The sequence below is a fragment of the Chelonia mydas genome, chromosome 11, assembly GCF_015237465.2.
Source record: "Chelonia mydas isolate rCheMyd1 chromosome 11, rCheMyd1.pri.v2, whole genome shotgun sequence".
NCBI lineage: Eukaryota > Metazoa > Chordata > Testudines > Cheloniidae > Chelonia > Chelonia mydas.
Genome location: NC_051251.2, coordinates 7075833 through 7097325, shown reverse-complemented (window position 1 = coordinate 7097325; position 21493 = coordinate 7075833).

Genomic DNA, 21493 nt, shown 5'->3' with positions numbered 1-21493 from the left:
AAAATGCTGCTTCGCATTACATGTCATGACACATAATTTACTTTGGGGGAATGGTTGAAAGGAATAAAAAAACCTCTAGCCTAGCAATTTAAAGTCTTAAAGGATGAAAATCAAATGCTGTATTTAAACCTGATCCATTTTAAGTGTTGGTGGTTTTTGCTTGATGTCACTTCCAAGTGAAATGTTAGTGGGTCAGTGGACTTTCCTTGAAAACAGACCATGAGCCCTTTCTAAGTCACTCAGACTGTCTCTGGGGAAATTGATATTTGAAGTAATGATGTTTTTATTTAAGCCAGAGTGGCTAGAATCATTCACATGACCAGCAATGTTCAGTGTAATAACCCTTAGACAACTCATATTTATTTTCATGGTCACTTCTTTGGCAGATGGAAGAAGTTATCTTTTTCTGTGTGCCTTGAAGCCAGTAGCAAAGTGTACAAAAATTTAAAGTATCATTTGGATGTCACTTTGCTAATGCTTGCTATTAGATAAGGCAGTGATTGGGGCACGAGCCTAGGTCTTGAGAGACCTGGTTCAGTTGCCTGCCCTGCCAATCACTTCCTCTGTGACTTTGGTCAAATCACTTAATGTCTCTTGGTCTCAGTTCTCCCATCTGTAAAATGGAGATAACAGCACTTCCTTACCTGAGAGGGTTGTTGTCAGGCTAAATACACAAGATTGTAAAGTGCTCTGAGATCTACTGATGAAAAGTGCTATCTAACAATTAGGAACTGTTATATTTGTAGCCTATATGCCACAGCCAGGTTCAGTGCCATTATGCTAGGTGCTGTACAAATATATAATGAATGATAGTCCCTGCCGAAAGAGTTTACAATCTCAAGACAAGGTCTAACAGGTAGATGAGACAAACAAGTGTGTGTGTGGGAGGAGGGTGGGATAGACAGGATAACACATAAGCGTAAGAGCATGTGCATAATTTTTAGCCAGTCAGCTGCAGTAATCAACATTCCAAGAGTTATATCTAATAAAAGCAGCAGCCGTTTACATGCTGGCAGCCGGTGTATCGAAAGAGTGACATCTATTTGCATGTAGGTATAGATTATGTTGTATTGTTCATCAGTAGCTCGTCCGAGGGCGGACAATTCCATCTTCTGATGTTTCTAAATCTGTTGTGTTCCATGTTGGAACAAAAATAAAAGCCTCTGAATGTTTTCGCAAAACTGAAATTGTGTCTCATTGCCTATTTTGGGATCCAAAACTGAGCTTTTGGATTTAAGGAGGGTTTTTTTGAGTTCTGGGCCCTAACCACTAGGCTGATGGGTATGAGAGTCTTGGGGGAAATATCCATCTTCAGACTGGATCTTTCATTGCCTACTCCCCTCCCTAATGCCTGTCAGGTTCTCCATGTGCACGCAGCAGAAGAACAGAATTTTCCCAGGGGTTGCCTCTCCTAAGGTAGAACATAAAATATTGGGGGGGGGGGCATTGTATTTTGAGTAAATCTTTAATTTCCACCCTCACTCTGCAATCACCCTACTTTCTGATGTGGCCTGAGGAGGACAGCTCTGGTAATTAAGAGAAAACTGACCATCCCAAGGAAGGCAGAGCTGGAAAGGAGCATCGTGAAATGGAGTGAATGGGCAGAGAATGAGGAATATGTCTCTTGTAGGTGGGGGATGAGTTTTTGTGGGGAGAAATCTTAGTCGGTTCATTAACGAGGAGCATTTGAAGATAAGGTAGAAAGTTGTGAGTTAGGGAAGAGATCAGAAAAGCATGTCATGGTGATTATGAATGCAGAAATATTTTAAAATCTGGAAAATACCCCCTCCCCATTCTTTTCCCCATTCAGTTCACAAATAATAGGAGTTTAAATTCAGACCTTTATTTCCTGCTCAAAGTCTCCCATTGTTTTGTGATCTGGGAAAGGACACCTGTGAAAAAACATTTGATTTAAAGGTGGAAAATCTAAGCACAGACTTCAGGGCTTTGACTGTTCACCAAGCAGTTTGTCATCTCGTCCATAGCGTCATGTTGCACAACACAGTGCTTTGACAGCGAAATAGAACAGCTCATACTCCCCCCCATGTCTGTACTGATATTACTCCACTGGACTTCAGTGGAGTTATCTCAGCTTTATCCATTTGAACCTCAGATCAGCATCACGCTCGCAGATCAGGGATCGTTAAAATGTTCCCCAGGTACAGTATGAATGCTCCTCGTCTACTGCATACTGATGCTTTGTGATTCTGGTATCTGCCAAGGTAAATGACACTTTCCTTACTGTCTCCCTTGCATATGCAGTTCTTTTCCCCACAGCGGTGTGTCAGTTCCCACCAGCGCCTGACGTGTATTGTCACAAACCCAGCCAGCAGGGGGTGTTTTTTTGTGTCTGTGCACAAAACGCTGCTCCACACTAGAGCGTGTCAGTGGTCTCCTCATAGTGCCTAGTACTCCTGACTGGCTTGATTGTGCCTCACGGAAAGTGCTTTGCAGTTGGGCCCCACAGGGAGCCTGGACACATCATCGGTCTGATAAATGTCGTGATTGTTTCTTAACAAATTATTTGGCGAGTGAATTTATTGTTCCAGGATTTGCCCAGCTCTAACAAATATACTGGAGCGAGGAAAGCGACATCGGTATCTGGATGGATGGATGGATATAGACTGCTGGAAGGTAGTGGAGGCAGATACCGCCAATGACCGGGATGGGGGCGGTCAGGCCTAGTGGTTAGAGCAGAACTCAGGCCTAGTGGTTAGAGCAGAACTCAGGCCTAGTGTCAGAGCCGGACCGTAGGCACCAGAGCCAGGGGTTAGAGCTGAAGTAAGAAGTCGGGAATCAGAGCCAAGCATCAGAACCGGAGTTAGAAGCCAGATGCCAGAGCCAAGGGTCAGAGACAAAGTCGGAAGTCAGAGCCGAGGGTCTGAGTGTAGCCAGTCAGGCAGCCTACTACAGGCTAGCTGTGCTCATTAGGTTGCCCGCAGACTGGCTTTGCTGCATGCCCTGATTCCTGACAGATACCTGCTAAATCTTCATACCTCTGTTGCTGCTGGTATACAGCATTATTGCTTTGAAAGTCCAGGCCCATTAGAGAGCTGGAGTCTGCCTGAACTGATCTCCTCTGCTGGCATGGAGAGGCAAAGAAGGAGCCGACTGCCTGGACCTGGGCATTGCAAGTTCTGGAAGATTGATAGATGCATAAATTATAATGATCTGGTGGAGGACATGGGGGACAGGGACAAGGACTGGGATGCTACTGTTCAGTCTTCAGATTTCTTACGGTGGTTTTATAACTGCTCTGGGGGACTGGGACCTTAACAGGCCACCCTAGAAGTGAGATGGAGGTTCCAATGAGCTGCTTCTCATGGTGCAGAGAGCAGGTTGGAGTCACGGGTAGGAGGATGTTAGCTGCTATTTGTACAGCTCTATGAAAAAAAATGTAAAGTGCCTTAGAAGTGCTAAGTACCATTTGTTTATGCTTCTGGAATCTTTAGCAAGCTGTCCTACTGCACAAATCTTGCAAATTCTGTGTTCTGCCATGGATATAGACGACTGAAATCAAGGTTGCTGCTGCTGTAATTTACTAGAAAGAAATGGCATGAAAATCAGCAGAAAGAAAACAGGGTATGTGGTCTGGAGATTGGATGGTACTGTGCAGAAAGACAAGAAGACTGTAAATCCTGGGAGGCCAGCTACTTCCAAAGGTACAGAAGATCAAATACCTCAGTTTGATACCACAGGATAATGGTGAACTCAGTGACAAACTTATAAACAGAACAGGAAGGTCATGGACAACATGAAGAGAAGTGAATGGAGTGATCTGCAGTAGGAGACTGCCTGTTCATAAAATCTATGGATGGTAATTAGGCCTGCAATTTTGCATGGCCCTGAATGCTGGGCACTGAGGAAGGGACAGCAGCAGATCTGTAATACAGTGGAAATGAAAATATTTAAGATAGTTGCTTGGAGTAACATGTTCGGAACGAATGAATGAGGAGAAATGTGCAGGTGGTACCAGTTACAGAAACCTGAGGAAAAAGAAAAGGAGGACTTGTGGGACCTTAGAGACTAACCAATTTATTTGAGCATGAGCTTTCGTGAGTTACACCTGAGGGAATACAGGCTTAGATGGGTTGGGCATGTGAAAAGAAGACTGAAATATATATATTTAGGAAACAGGGTGTTGAAGTTAGAAGTGGAATGTCAGAAAAGAGTTGGAAGGGCCAAAGTAGACGGATAGATGTCATATAAAAGGAGTTGATTCGCTGCGGAATTTCCAAGGCTTGCTTCAAGACAGACTAGAATGGAGAAAAAAGACTCAAAGAATCAATCCCAAAGAGGAGGGGGAAAGACGAGAAGAAGATTGCTGCAGCTGTACCACAATAATAATAATAATTAAGCGAGCAGCACAATAATGCAGGGACGACCGACGGCTCACAGACCTGGCGACTCAACTCTGAAATGCATCCGCTTCTGAAATGGACCACTGCAGCTGCTTTGACGCTGCACGAGAATTTAAGAGAAGGGGAGAAAATAGTAGAGGATCTGACACTGGCCATAAATTTATGCAGCCAAATGAAATTTATCCAGCAAGATGTTCTTGCTTATAAAAATCAGGAACATTTCTGGTTTAAAGAAAAAGAAATCAAATCAGAGTGAGTGATTATCCCTCTTTCCCCAATCAATACAATCACTTCAGCAGGGTAGCTTATTCTAAAGCTGTCATTATATCTGCTTTGTGTTAAGAACGGCTCTTACCACTTCTTTGTGATGGGTGTTTTTCCTGATGCCTCTTATATTTTAGGCACTGAGCCATGTGGTCAGAGGCAAATAAGCATAATCTACCATGTATTTATGAAAGTGGAAGCTTTGAAAACTACTGTGCTGCAGGCTTGAGCCTCATAAATTGAACCCTCGTAATAAATCACCAGCGTGTGCTTCTAAGACCCTGTCGAGTCTCTTTCTCTCTCTCTCTTGCTTTCTGCTACAGACACTATTTACAGCTCTCTCACTCTAAGGTCTTTATTTCTCTCTCTCCTATCAGGGGGACTTTCCTCCTTCCTTATCTCTCTCCTTCCTCTCTCTGCATCCATCTCTTTCTCTGTGTGGCAGGTGGAGTGTAGGAAAGAAAGGGCAGACTAGCAGGGAGGGGAGGGGAGACTATGTGACTTGGTGCCAGCTGAAGCTCTTCAACTGTGTGACTTGGAGCAAATCGCAGGAGGTCAAATTCATTCCCTTCCTCTATGGCTGCTCAGGTTCCCTCAGTAACGTGCGATTCTGCAGGGCAAGCAGGGCCATAGATGTGGGGATTGCATGGGGTCTGCACCTACGCAGTGTGGAGCTCTGCTCCTTGGGTATGTCAGTGCAGAGGGGGCAGGAAAAGATGGGATATAGATTATGTCTTCCCTGAAGAGCTACCCTGGTGATTGGCACCTAGGCCTGAGCATTTGGGTTAACCTAGCTGGGTGTAAGCAGCTTCACTACCAAGCCATACTCAAGTTACTGGTGCTGCACTGCCTTGTGTGTGTCACTGGGACTCCTGGGGGCTCACCCCATGGTTCATTGTGCGGTAGGGTTGCCAACTTTCTATTTGCAGAAAACCAAACATCCTTGCCCCGCCCCCTGTTCCACCCCTTGTCTGAGGCCACGCCCCTGCTCACCCCTCCCCCTCCCTCTGTCATAAGAGGGGGCTCCAGGCTGGGGCAGGGGCTTGGAGTTTGGGGGGCAGTGGGGAAGGCTCCATCTGGGGGTGCAGGCTCTGGGGTTGGGCTGCGGTTCCTGGCCAATAAGAGCAGCTGAGCTGGTGCTGGGGTGGGGGCAGCACAGAGCCCCCATGGCCATCCCTTCACCTAGGAGTCAGAGGGAGATGCCGGCAGCTTCCCAGGGGTCACGCAGAGCCAGGTAGGGAGCCTGCTTGGAGTGCTGACCAGAGCCACCAGGGTCCTTTTTCGACCGGGCTTTCCGGTCGAAAACCAGACACCTGGCAACCCTAATTGTGCGGCAGTAAGATGAGACATTCTGTGGTTCTTTCCCAGCGTGTTGTGTGAAAAGTTGTCCGGCCTTCTTGGCTCATGGGGGGAATTGTGGGAAGGCATTGGAGGACTATCAGCACTCAAGTGGTGTAGCCTCCATCCTCACTGCAAAGTGGGTGGATTACCAGCCCAAATGAACATGGAGCCAGGGTTTTAACCCTCACCCCACGCTGGCCCAGCTAGTCTAGGCAAAAACAACACCAAACTTAGGAGAGTGGGCTTTGTGTGTGGACAGGGGTGGGTTCACCCAGGTAACAGCTCGAGCTAACAGGGAAGTGAAGACGTATCCATAGGTGGGAGGGGCGCAGTACAGTAGTGGTAAAAAAAACTGTGTAAACTAAATGTCATATTCCCCCAACTTATTCTCGACTACTTGACTGGATGGGCACATGCAATCTGCTGCTAGGCTGATCCTCCCCACCCTCCGCACAGACTGCAGCAGCCATGGATGAAGTAGTCTTTATAGAGCCATGCCACAGCCTGAGGGACAAGACTTCATCTCTTCTTTCCGTTGCTCCAAATGATGGATCTGCCCAGCCCGGCTGCTGGAGCAGAAACATTAGGCTTTGCATTTGGGCCTCTATTCTATCTCTCTCTCCATCTCAGGTTTTCCTCTTCGGAACCGTGACTCTTATGTCTAATTCACTAGTGTGGGCTGAGATTTTGTAAAGGAACATTGGTAAAAATCTTCCTGGAGTCTTTGGATGAAACGTACTATTGTCAGTGCAGGCACTAATAGCTAGAGCTGGCTGAAAAATGCTAAATTTTGACAAAAAGGGGACAAGTTTCTCAAGAAAATGTTCACAAAAAATGTATCTCCTTTTCCAACTAGCACTAATTATGATTGATTGGTGTTGTGTAGTATTTAAAGGCCTTGCTCAACTTCACACAGGAAGGCAGTGGCAGAGCTAAGGATGGAACCCAGGTCTCCTGACTCCATCAGTGCCCTAGCCACTAGAGCACACTGCCTACCCTTATTCATAGGAAATGTACAACTGTCAATTAGCCTATTCCTAACCTCTCACTGCTTTGAGGGGCTCTCTCAGTGGGTTTTGCAGGAATGAGCGCAGGATTGCAAGTCAGGAAGCCTTGTGTTCTAGTCCCAGCTCTGCAATTGCCTCCTTGGTGACCTTGGCCAAGGCATTTCACCCCTCCATGCCTCAGTTTCCCCACCAGCAAAATGATGCTAATAATACACACCTACCTCAGAGGTGTGTTTGTTTGGAATTTGGAAAACACTGTATGAACTAGATCCTCAGCTGGTGGCTTCAGTGGAGCTATGCCAATTAATACCAGCTAAGGATTTGGTCCTATCAGTGCTAAGTATTATTATTAAAGCTACTCTGTCTGCTTCAGAGTGTTGTTTGTTGCACAACACATTGCCATAAGGTTGAATTGCCATAAGGTTGAATTGCAACAGACAAATATCCCAAGAATAGGCCCTTATTCCTACAATGCACTCCATGCAGGCAGAGTCTACCTGTCGTATAGGATCACTGTAGGATTAGGGTCATGGTTTGCACTATTCTATTAGTTTATTTCTCTATCACAAGGATATCTCTTCTGTGGAAATTTTCCTAAACTGATCTCCAGTTTAACTGAGAGGAAGAAGAATTAATAAATAATAAATAATGTTGTGCAGAGAGGTGCCAAAGATTGCCAGTAGGGGGCTCTTGGAATCGCAGATAGTCACTTCCAATAAATCCAATAGGTGCCCCAAGTACCCTTTTTCAGGATCAGTGGTCGGAGTAATTAAGGCCCTCTATGTCAGGAAACAGCTACAGACAATGGAGGCTACTGCCCAATATAGTAAGCTGCAGGGCCATCAGAAAGCTTGGAGAAGCAGTTGTGAACATAATCCTGAACCAAAGGCGCAACAACAAGAACAATATTTAATAATAACTAATAATAACTTGATATAGCACATTACATAGCCCAAGTGCTGTGCAGTCATTAATTGATTATTATTTCAATCTTCCCTTCAGATGAGCATGTTAATGTCTGTACACAAGGGTCAGATGAATTGCCACTGAAAATGCATGAGGTTTATTTCTCAAATAAGGAGATGTCTCAAATTGTCTGGCAAAGCTAGCATTTTGAAATGCGCCTTTCCATCAGTGGGGCTGGATCCCTTGGTAACCGGTGCTTTGCAGTGGCATGCAATAACAGCAACGACATGTTTTTATTGTGGCTTTAGTGTTGTTGAAATGCTGAGCTGAGGGTCCAGAGTTCCAACTCTGTATGCATTGGAATCCATTTTCATCAGACTCTGCTTTGGGAGACCCTCGGACTATAATACTCTTTATTAGAATCTATGTTCTGTATCATTGCACATTATGGATAAACTTACAGATTTTCACCTAATGTTTGGGGGATCATAAAATAGGAATAGACATACAGAAATTGCTATAATCTCTTTAGCTCCTTTATGTACTTCATTTACAAAAAATCATAAAATGGATAGTAAAATATTTACTAGTGCTTTGCAGGTCTCAAATGGCAGAAATTGAATTGTATTGTTTCTCACTTCTGCAGGAAGATGGCTTGATTCACTGTTAGACAGACACCAGACTGAAGTGGGCTTTTTAAAACATTGAGACATATGCTTGGAACACTAATAAAGATGGTGAACCTGTGCTTGCATAGTTGACTTCAGCGGAAACAGCTTTCAGCCCCTTGAGTCTTATCCTGACTCACTGAAGTCAATGGAAGTTTGCCATTGACTTTAGTGAGAGCTGGTTTGACCCTTGTTAGCTAAGGCAACACACTGATTCAGCAGTGCACTTAGGTACATGCCTAATTTAAAGCACATCTTTAAGTGGGACTGAAATATGCACTTAAGTGGTATGCTGAATTGGGGGCCTGTTCCAGAGACCATTGACGTCAATGGAAAGACTCTTGTTGACGCCAATGGGTTTTGGATTAAGCCCTAAATCTTTATGTATCATGCTGAAAATATAGCCTTAATAATTGTTATTTTGCAAAGAGTTGCAGAAAAGAGTTGGTTTGAAAGACAATAGGTCTGACTGAGTTCCTAGCTTATCTGAACAAGTGGTCCATCTCTAATCTGCTTTTATTTCAGCTGGTGGAAACTTTACTGTTTCATTGCTTCTAAAGTGTTGTAAGGCCCGAATAGCAGTATGAATGTAATCCTTGTATTCTGAACATGGTTAACGAGTGCAATCTGTGTGAATGTGTAGATTGTTTGTGTATGACTTCATACAGACTTAAGCACATCCCATTGTTAGAGTATTTTATCCAACAAATTGCTTTCTATTTTTCTCGAGCAGGAAATCTTATTGATGTTTCAGATGGATTTAGAAGTGTTGTATATGTCATACCGTGCAGATTATTAATTATATTATTATTATTATTTTATTTTATCAATAGTTAATAATAACGCATTCAGTATGGTTTGGAATTATGCTCATCACAATATTCTTTGCATGGGTTACTTTGGTACTCTTGTTCTTGAAACATTTTGTCTTATTCATAAAGGTGTCTGAAGCCAACAGAACTGACTTACAAATAGAAATAATGTGGAAATGCAAATATTTAGCTTGGTATTGCATGCAGAATACAAATCAAAACAGGTTTTAATAAGTCATGCTTTAATTAGCCTTTGCCTGACAAAGAGGATTGTCAGCTGTGGGGGCAAGGTCTTTGTTTTTATGTTACATGACCCAGAGCTCAATTTTGATTGGGCACTAGAGCAATCTGAATATTAATAATCATCCTGTCTATGTATGGTACTGCCCTATTACCTTTATATCCAAGCACCTAACAGTCTTTATCCTTACAAACACTTCTGCAAGGTAAAGCAGTACTATCATCCCCATTGTGGAGGTGGGGAACTAAGGGCTTATCTTTACTACCGGGGTAAGTCGACCTAAATTACGCTCCTCCAGCTACGTGAATAACGTGGCTGGAGTCGACATAGCTTAGGTCGACTTCCCCAGTGTCTTCACTGCGTTGCGTCAATGGAAGACGCTCTCTGGTCGACATCCTGTACTCGTCTCAAAAAGCTGGAATACCGGGGTCGGCCGGAGAGTGCTCTGCTGTTGATTTAAGAGGTCTTTACTAACCCATTAAATTGATCCCTGCTGCATCGATTGCCGCAGCATCAATCTCCCCGTAGTGGAGACAAGCCCTGAGATGAGAGGCGATGTGACTTTACCAAGGTCAAACTGGAAGCTTACAGCAAAGCAGGGAGCCGAACACAGATCTTCAGGCTGTTTCTCTTCCTGCCAGTTCACGGGTGTGACTCCTACTATTTTTGCCACAGGCGTTCTTTTACACACCTTAGGGGATGCCATGATCAAGACCAATCAAAATAGGCACAGTTATTATCCATTGCTATTTTATTATTCAAGAAAGAAAATGGAAACTTTAAGCAAATGAACAGAAATGACAGAGTACAAGTGATATACGGGTACCTCCTGTTACAATCTCTTTGGTGTCCCTCTGTGGAGAGCTTTCAACAGAGATTACACCCTTGAGAGAGAACCTGCCTTTGGTGTGGCCCTTTGCTCTCTGTAAATTGAGACCGAAATATATTGTTTCCCAAACATATTGTGAATCCAGTCTTAATATCTTATTAGATACTTTAAAAAAACCTGTGTAGGACTGGCCAAAGTAATTTTGTTTAAGGGCAGGTGGTTCCTACTGGTTTTTAATAAATAACCAAACAGTTTATAATTGGGCAAAGTAAGCAATTTTAACTAAATCCTATGTAATTGAAGAAAATATTTAAATCAATTACATAGAAGAAGCTATTGAAGGAGACATCACGAGACAGGCCAATTATGAATATTAAGAACCTTAAATCCAATTAAATCTCACTATTTCTTTATTTACCAATATTTAGCTCCTGTTTCCTCTCCAGTAATACATGGTCTAATCACTGGATGATTAACAGGAGAAACTGTTAGCATTTAAAGTTACAACAGCATTTTCAGATTCCAGTAAAAGCACACGTTTAAATCTATTTCTCCGGCAGTGTCTTAGTTATCTTCCTCTCACCACTCCATGTTGAAGTGTTGGGAGGTTTTCTTTGGGCTGGTTTCTTCTTGAGTCTTCTCGGTTTTTCCTATCTGTCTGTGGCAGCGGTAGAGATGGACAGGATAAGTTGAGGAGCGCTTGCTGTTTTTAGCAGGATAGAAGAGGGGTCTGTGAGCATGGGGTACACACTTCAGAGTCTTTCAGGTTTGTTTAGATTCAGCGTGGGTTGCTGATACTCTTTCATCGGCTCCTTGCCTTTGGGGTTGGCTTATGTGGTGCCTTGAGCTCCAGAATGCAACAATGAATGTGCAACAATTCTTTAATTGCCTTTATTCTTGTGGCGGGAAAGCGTCAGGTAACTTTTACAGTTTAGTTTTAACTCTTTCTTTTTTATTGAGTCCATTTTCGGAGATAGAGGTGGTTAGGGACTATTTAGAAAAGCTGGACGTGCACAAGTCCATGGGGCCGGACGAATTGCATCCGAGAGTGCTGAAGGAATTGGCGGCTGTGATTGCAGAGCCCTTGGCCATTATCTTTGAAAACTCGTGGCGAACGGGGGAAGTCCCGGATGACTGGAAAAAGGCTAATGTAGTGCCCATCTTTAAAAAAGGGAAGAAGGAGGATCCTGGGAACTACAGGCCAGTCAGCCTCACCTCAGTCCCTGGAAAAATCATGGAGCAGGTCCTCAAAGAATCAATCCTGAAGCACTTAGAGGAGAGGAAAGTGATCAGGAACAGTCAGCATGGATTCACCAAGGGAAGGTCATGCCTGACTAATCTAATCGCCTTTTATGATGAGATTACTGGTTCTGTGGATGAAGGGAAAGCAGTGGATGTATTGTTTCTTGACTTTAGCAAAGCTTTTGACACGGTCTCCCACAGCATTCTTGTCAGCAAGTTAAGGACGTATGGGCTGGATGAATGCACTATAAGGTGGGTAGAAAGCTGGCTAGATTGTCGGGCACAACGGGTAGTGATCAATGGCTCCATGTCTAGTTGGCAGCCGGTGTCAAGTGGAGTGTCCCAGGGGTCGGTCCTGGGGCCCGTTTTGTTCAATATCTTCATAAATGATCTGGAGGATGGTGTGGATTGCACTCTGAGCAAATTTGCGGATGATACTAAACTGGGAGGAGTGGTAGATACGCTGGAGGGGAGGGATAGGATACAGAAGGACCTAGACAAATTGGAGGATTGGGCCAAAAGAAATCTGATGAGGTTCAATAAGGATAAGTGCAGGGTCCTGCACTTAGGATGGAAGAATCCAATGCACCGCTACAGACTAGGGACCGAATGGCTAGGCAGCAGTTCTGCGGAAAAGGACCTAGGGGTGACAGTGGACGAGAAGCTGGATATGAATCAGCAGTGTGCCCTTGTTGCCAAGAAGGCCAATGGCATTTTGGGATGTATAAGTAGGGGCATAGCGAGCAGATCGAGGGACGTGATCGTTCCCCTCTATTCGACACTGGTGAGGCCTCATCTGGAGTACTGTGTCCAGTTTTGGGCCCCACACTACAAGAAGGATGTGGATAAATTGGAAAGAGTCCAGCGAAGGGCAACAAAAATGATTAGGGGTCTAGAGTACATGACTTATGAGGAGAGGCTGAGGGAGCTGGGATTGTTTAGTCTGCAGAAGAGAAGAATGAGGGGGGATTTGATAGCTGCTTTCAACTACCTGAAAGGGGGTTCCAAAGAGGATGGCTCTAGACTGTTCTCAATGGTAGCAGATGACAGAACGAGGAGTAATGGTCTCAAGTTGCAATGGGGGAGGTTTAGATTGGATATTAGGAAAAACTTTTTCACTAAGAGGGTGGTGAAACACTGGAATGCGTTACCTAGGGAGGTGGTAGAATCTCCTTCCTTACAGGTTTTTAAGGTCAGGCTTGACAAAGCCCTGGCTGGGATGATTTAACTGGGACTTGGTCCTGCTTTGAGCAGGGGGTTGGACTAGATGACCTTCTGGGGTCCCTTCCAACCCTGATATTCTATGATTCTATGATTCTATATACTTCCCATTTTATGAGAGTTTAACAGGAAATGAAATTCTGTTTTCAGGAAGTCCAAAGACTCCTATTCTTTATATGAACGTTTTTAGTTCTCAAAAATCTTTTTTTTTTTTAATTAAATAACTCTTACAAAGCCTTTGGCTTAAATAATGTTGATTCTTAGAACAATTTATGGAGAGATGATTCTTGTCTTCCTGAGTTGGGTGAGACACTATCAGTATTTGCTTGCACACTATCAGTATTTGATGGAACATAGACACTTCACCGCAGCAGGAAATGGGTTAAATAGAGCCAGTGGGCCCAGCTAGTGCTATCCCATTATACCTGTAGCCAATGCCAGGCCCAGAAGGAGAAGCAGAGGAGAAAACCTGGCTCAATTCAGGGCTGTCTGGCAAAGAGGCAGAAGGTAGCTCTGTCTCTCTATATGAAGGGAGCTTCACTACAAGCTGGCCCGCTGCTGGGGGAGAAGCACTGCATCCCCAGCCAAGAAATAGACTGTTGAGGAAATTGAGGCGCACCCAGCAGTGAGTGAATATTCCTATTTGACTGTAGGAACATTGTGGGGCTAGGCCCCTCCAGCCTTACATCCGCCCCCACCCAGAAGGACGTGAGGCCGCAGCAGGATGCTGCAAAAGGCCCACCGGGCACGGTACTCCAGTCGAGACACTACGGCCTGTTTGGACTACAGGGGCCACACCCCAAACTGAAGGGACACAGGTCAGAAATAGCCCAGAGGAGCAAATTTTGATTCGTGGCAGGGAGGACCCTTTTGGTGCTGTTTCCCATAGGACCCTGGGCTGGGACCTGGTGGAGGGGGAGGGCATGGGTCTTCCAACCATATCCACTTAAGGGCTGAGGCCCAGATGTGTGGTGCCCAGAACTGGACACAGTACACCAGTTGAGGTCTTGTAAGTGCTGAGTAGAGTGGAAGAATTACTTCTTGTGTCTTGCTTACAACACTCTTGCTAATACATCACAGAATGATGTTTGCTTTTTTTGCAGTCATATTATATTGTTGGCTCATATTTAGTTTGTGATCCACTCTAACCCCAGAACCTTTTTCTTCAGTACTCCTTCCTAGGCAGTTATTTCCTATTTTGTATTTGTGCAATTGATTATTCTTTCCAAAGTGGAGTACTTTGCATTTGTCCTTAAGGAATTTCATCCTATTTAATTCAGATTATTTCCCCAGTTTTTCAAGATCATTTTGAATTCTAATCTTGTCCTCTAAAGCGCTTGCAACCCCTCCCAGCTTGCTACTGTCCACAAACTTTATATGTGTACTCTTTACGCCATTATCCAAATCATGTGAAGATATTGAATAGAACCAGACCCAGGATAGATCCCTGCAGAATCCCACTCATTGATAACTGCTGTGTGAGCATGGTTTTCCAGCCAGTTGTACACCCACCTCATAATAGGTTTGTCGAGACTATATTTCTCTAGTTTGTTTATGACACTTTCATGTGAGACAGTATCAAAAGCCTTACTAAAGTCAAGATATATCACATTTACTGCTTCCCACTTATCTACAAGGCTTGTTACCCTGTCAAAATGGTTATTAGATTGGTTTGACATGATTTGATCTTGACAAATCCATATTGACTGTGATATATTACCTTATCTTCTTCTCGATGCTAACAAATTGATTGGTTGATTATTTGCTTTGTTATCTTTCTGGTACCAAACTTAAGATGGCTGGTCTATAATTCCCCGGGTCGTCTGGGATCTCTCCCATCTTCCACAAGTTCTCAAGTATACTGGCTAGCGGCTCAGAGATCTCTTCCGCCAGTTCCTTAAGTATTCTAGGATGCATTTCCATCAGGGCCTGCTGATTTGAAATCATTTAACTTGTCTAAGTGATTCTTAATTTGTTCTTTTCCTATTTTAGCCCAGGTACTACCCATGTCCACCATCTTTGAGATATTAGTCATCAGATTATTGCTGTGTTTTCTGCTATTGTCTTTCCCTCCTCATTGAGTAATGGACCTACCCTGTCTTTGGTCTTCCTCTTGCTTCTCATATATTTGCAAAATGCTTTCTTGTTACTCTTTATATCCCTAGCTAGTTTAATCTCATTTTGTGCTTGACCTTTCTAACTTTGTCCCTACATTTTTTAAAAAATATATCAATCGTTGGTAATTTGGCCTAGTTTCCACTTTTTGGATGAATCTGTTTTATTAGTTTCAGTTTATTGAAAAACTCCTGGGTGGTTCTGATTATACTTCCTATCTTTCCTATACATTGGGATGAATATTTTACATGGTTTTATGGCTAAGGAGGTTGTCTTCTTGATGGCTGCTTGTCCATGGGAGACAGAACAGAAACCTTCTGGAATTTCTTTGACTAGCTTTAACATTTTGTAACATAACTAGTTGTGTACATATCTATCTATCTATCTATCTATCTATCTATCTATCTATCTATCTTCAAGCATCCAGGTTGCAATAAACTTATAGCGGTATCTTAATATTCAGTGAAGGCACAAGCAAGTGTGTAATGACCTAATATTTTAAAAAAGTGATCATTTTATTCATATAATTTTGCATTAATTTTGAGGTCTCTCCGTTACAATTTGCATCGAGCGTCACACAAAAAAAGAGGAATTGTGACTGGAATATCATTGTGGCAGAGGCCAAGTGGAAACATAAAATAAATAAATCGGGAAAGGAAACTAACGGCATGTAAATCGCCCTGAGTAAGGAAACCCTGTAACTGATGTCAGTAGAGCACTGACAGCTGGAAATATGTTCAGAATGAGACAATCGAGAGCCAAGTGCCCATCAAATCACCATATTTATAGTTAAAATATCTGAAATACCCGAGGCAAGCTTTTGTACAGCATATTCCAGTAAACTCCTTCTGGCTGCCATTTTGTTATTTCTATACATTTTCTATGGACATATAGATACAAATGTAACTGGGTCAGCTCCCAGCACACTTTACAGATACTTCCGAGGTACTCTAATGGCACACGTTTGGAGCAGTCCCCTGGGGGTCTTTACCCTGCTGGGTATTGATGGAGTACAAACTCTGTGATTAGTGTATTCCCCATAACAACACAATCTGAGACCCTCACAATCTTTAATGCATTCATGCTCACAACACAGAGCTCATTATCCCTGGGGAAACTGAGGCACAGAGAGACACTGACTTGCCAAAAATCACATGTGAGGCATATAGCAGGGCAGGGAACTGAATTTGGTTCTCCTGAGTCCCAACAAAATGCTCTAACCACTGGTCCATCTTTCCCCAGAAACAAAGATGCATATATTTCCAAACGGGGAACATCTTTGTGATGAGGTAAACCAAAACCACAAAACCAAACATCCCCACACGTTAATTTGTTCATTGCCCTGATCTGGAACTGAATTTGTGTCCGGGACCCATCTGTATTAAGGACACAATATTGCCTTGGGATTCCAGAAATTCAAACTTCAGAGTAATAGTGAAAGGCAAACTCTTTGGTTCACTGATGGCAGCCACTCAGGAAGCAATACGGAAGTTTATCAATCTCACCCCAGGATCTGAGCAAGCAAAATTGTTTCCTTGCTATTGCAGGGGCCTCGAGCACTGGTGCACCTTGGTGCCTCCTGTTCTCTGCCTGTGGCACAGAATAGCCTCGTTTCCTAAGGGCCGTAATACTTTGGTCTCATTTCAGTTGCTGGGATTAGTGCTGGGGCTGGGTGGTGTTGGTGACCTGTGATATTGAGGAGGTCGGACGAGATGATCCTGGGTCCCCTCTGGCCTTAAACTCTATGACAAGAAGCAATGACTGTATCTTCACAGCCTCTCTTGAAGGCAGGGAAATATTATCCCTACTGAGGAATTGTGGCACAGAGAGATTGAGTGGCATGCCAGAGGTAAGAAAGGACATTTGTGCCGAGCGGGAAATGGCTTCTTAGTCCTAAATCCAGAACCTTACCAACAAAACCAATTTTCCAGAATAGACAATATATAGGAAACAAGCCAGTTGGAGTTTTTTGATTTAGGTTGTGTCAAGAGGAGTCAACTTATTACTTAGGCGTAATAAAAACACACTGAAAATATATTGTCAAAAACACACATTTAATAAAATAAAATAATATTTTTGTAATCCACCAAGAAGTATAGCAACACACAAAAAATGATCAGTGAGGAAGGCAGGTTATCTGAAACTTCCTCCATTTTTCTTGTGTTCCTCTATAGCCCATGTTTAGTGCTACCTGAATCTCCCACTGTTTTACACATTGCCGGTCTATTTCAGTCATTGTAAATAGAGAAACATCTTTGGAACTAATTTATAACTATATAAAAAAAGAGTGACAATTCCTGTAGGACGGAAAATGTAACCGTTTGGAGTGTAATTGACAAAGATTACTTTTTTTTATTATTATTACTATTCAGGCTCAGTATATGAATGTGAGCTCATAGAATCTCTGCTCTAATGTAGTTACAGATAATAAAACCTCTTTGTAGCCTGAAACTGTAGAGTGATTACAGCAGAGTTAGCCGAATAACTCACAAGAGGTTATTGCGCTTTTATGAATTAGAAGATGAATGGAGAGCAAAATGGGATAAAAAGATTTCACAGCCATTTTGGTTAATTGGTGGAGATTCTGTCAGCATTTTCTCCTGACGTGCTGCATCGTGCCAGATAAATATAGCCCTTTGCATTGAGACTTTAACTCTTTAGGTGAGGTCCTCCAAGTCCACACGAAAAGCGACCCAAGTAGAGTAAAAGAATCGTGGAGCTGAACCTTATGTAACAGTTTACACTGAACCCGTTTACGTTTTGGCTATGCCGGATGCAAATTCTTCTCCAAGGTAGGAAAGGTTGGGTTTTGCCATTTACTTCAATGAGGCCAGTATTTCACCCATAGCTCTTAGTTGTCTAACGAGCACCAGTTGAACTGGGCGGCATTTAGATGATGCATTTGGAGTTATTCTTCAAGTTAATAAGGCTAAAAACAGATCTTTCTGTTGTAGGATTCAGTTAACTAGACAGATCTGTCAGCTTCTCTTGCACTCCTGTAAATGACTACAGAGAACCAGTATAAGTAGGAGCATTGCCAGCAGATTGAGGGACATGATTGTTCCCCTCTATTCAGCCTTGGTGAGGCCTCATCTGGAGTTCTGTGTCCAGTTTTGGACCCCACACTACAAGAAGGATGTGGAAAAATTGGAAAAAGTTCAGCGGAGGGCAACAAAAATTATTAGAGGGCTGGAGCACATGACTTATGAGGAGAGGCTGAGGGAACTGGGATTGTTTAGTCTTCAGAAGAGAAGAATGAGGCGGGATTTGATAGCTGCTTTCAACTACCTGAAAGGGGGTTCCAAAGAGGATGGATCTAGACTGTTCTCAGTGGTAGCAGATGACAGAACAAGGACTAATGGCCTCAAGTTGCAGTGGGGGAGGTTTAGGTTGGATATTAGGAAAAACTTTTTTACTAGGAGGGTGGTGAAGCACTGGAATGCGTTACCTAGGGAGGTGGTGGAATCTCCTTCCTTAGAGGTTTTTAAGGTCAGGCTTGACAAAGCCCTGGCTGGGATGATTTAATTGGGGATTGGTCCTGCTTTGAGCAGGGAGTTGGAGGAGATGACCTCCTGAGGTCCCTTCCAACCCTGATATTCTGTGATTCTGTGAGAACTGCTTTCATGGAAAGGCTCTCTAATATTTGGAGTTATACAATACAAAGAAAATCATAGTTCAGTTGTTCAGCTGCTTTCCCCGTTTTTGACCATTTGGGATGCACACCCACAGCACCTGTAATGTTACAGCAGAAACTTTCCTTTGCTTGAACTCCTTTCCAGAAAAAAAAGAATGGATCTCTTACCTATCATTTATCTGCCTCTCCCAGCTGTCAGTCTAATTTTCCTGCCTCCCCGGTCATATTTCAGCTGTCTGTTCCTTAACAGATTTTGTTTTGATTGCTTCTGTTCAGATTCTGTCTATCATCTCAGTGTCTCTACCGACCATATGCTAGCTTGACCCACGACCAAAAAAACTTCAGTATGAGTTTGCTTCTGAAGTTTCTCCTGTTATTATTTGAGGATTTTTTAATTTGTCAGTGGCATTTGGCTCTCTACACCCTGCCCTGAAATATGCTGCTGTTCTTTCGTTGGGGGAGGAGGTGTTTAAAACAATGACTTCACGCTCAGACATCTTCAGAAATACTAAATCTTCCACCACTTTCCTCCTGAAGATAGGGCACATAATAAAATGAGACCTCTGCACTACTGTCATGCCTTCCATCCAAGAGGCATCAACTTTCCTGTGGGTTTGAACGACGGCATCTCTTTTAGATAAACCTCCAATCTTGATTTTAAAAATGGCCAAGTGATAAATTCTCCATCACAAACCTTGATAAGTTGTTAATGACTCTCACTTTTAAAAATCTTCACCTTATTTCCAGTCTGAATTTGTCTAACTTCAGCTTCCAGCCATTGGATTGTGTTATACCTTTGTCCGCTAGATTGAAGAGCCTAGCACATTTTTGTTCCCCATGTTGGTACGTACAGACTGTGATCATGTCCACTACTTATCCTTCTTTTTGTTTAACTAAACAGATTGAGCTCCTTGAATCTAGCACTATAAGGCACGTTTTACAATCCTTTAATCATTCTTGTGGCTCTTCTCTGAACCCCCTCCAATTTGTCAACATCCTTCTGGAATTGTGAACACCAAAACTGGACACGGTATTCCAGGAATGGTTACACCAGTGGCATATATGGAGGTATTATAACCTGTCTATTGTGACTCAGTATTTCCATGTTTATGCATTCAAGAATCCCATTAGCCCGTTTGGCTGTAATGTCACATTGGGAACTCATGTTCAGCTGATTATCCACAATGACCTTATAGTGTATTCAGAGTCACTGCTCCCCGGTTTGATCCCCCATCCTGTAAGTATGGCCTACATTCTTTGTTCTTAGATGTATATCTTTACATCTGGCTGTATTAAAACACATACTGTTTGCTTAGAGCTTACCAAGCAATCCAGAACTGTCTGATCATCACCTGCCCTCTTCAATCTTTGCATCATCTGCAAATTTTATCAGTGGCGATTTTACCTTTCCTTGCAGGTCATTGATAAAAATATTAAATAGCGTAGGGCCAAGAGACAATCCCTGTGGGACCCCATGAGAAACGTACCCACTCTATGATGACTCTGCATGTACAATGACATGTTAAGGCCTATCAGTTATCAAGCTTTTAATCTATTTTACTGTGTGCCATCTTAATTTCTAGCCTTGTCTCAATACTGCACAGAGTAGGAGGGTGAAAATGAGTCACCTGCAGTTCAGCTCCACAGCTGCACCTCTCATAATGAAAGTTTCTCCTTTCCCATTTCATTTGTTGCTGTAATGAAACTGTCATGAGCTGGGTGAATCCCTGTTATGGGCTGAATTAAAAGCCGACTGAGATTGGTAGGTGTGAACTCAGCCTTCAGTTAACATAATTGTAAGCATAAACCCCACCTAAGACAAAAAGTGTGTGTGAAGCCACCTAGAAGTTTTTGGCTGAGTATCGTTTTGGGCACAGGTGTGTTTTAGAGGAAGAGAGATCACGCAGAAACTGAGGTGAGACAAGAACAGACTAAGGCCTGGTCTACACTGGGGGTGGGGGGGGGGGGGGTAGATCGATTTAAGATACGCAACTTCAGCTATGAGAATAGCATAGCTGAAGTCGACATATCTTAGATCGACTTAGAATCACTTCACGTCCTTGCGGCGCGGGATCGACGGCCACCGCTCCCCCGTCAATTCCGCTTCCGCCTCTAGCCCTGGTGGACTTCCGGAGTCGACAGCAGAGCGATCGGGGATCGATGTATCGCATCTACACTAGACGCGATACAGCAATCCCCGATAGATCGATCACTACCCGCCGATCCGACGGGTAGTGTAGACGTGGCCTGAGAGGGAGAGACCGCCTGAAGGAGCAGCTGAAGGCTTGGTGGCTGACCCTGGAAGAAACCTGGGAAGAGGTACTTGGATCAGGAGTGCAGGCTACAGGAGTGCTCAGAAGGTCTTGGTCAGGCCCGCCGTCCGAAATTCCGGGCCCCAGGGCCAGGGCCGTCCCTGGGGGGGGCAGGACCTGGGGTGGAAGTGAGGAATCCGTCACTTTCGGGACCACACATGCTGGCCCAAGGGGTCCCCCAAAGCGTGGGGCCCAGAGTGGTCTTGCACACCTAGGCACCCTGCAGCCTGCGCGGGTGATTTTAAATCACCCAGGCCCCTGGGCAATTGCCCCCTTTGTCCCCCCCCCATCAATAAGCCTGGTCTTGGTAAATAAACAAAACTGCATCAAAGATAATACCAAACTCCACCAGTTTCTGCTTCCAACTGAAACACTATACTACACCCTGCATTTTTGACTCGCTCCTTGGACAACACAAAAGTTTAACAACCAGAGAGCTGTCCACCAGAATAGAATGTAAGAAATACAAGTCATGAAGCCTGAATGCAGCTGTTATACACATGGTGAGTTGGTAGTGGTGGTCAGGGGGGATGTTCAGAA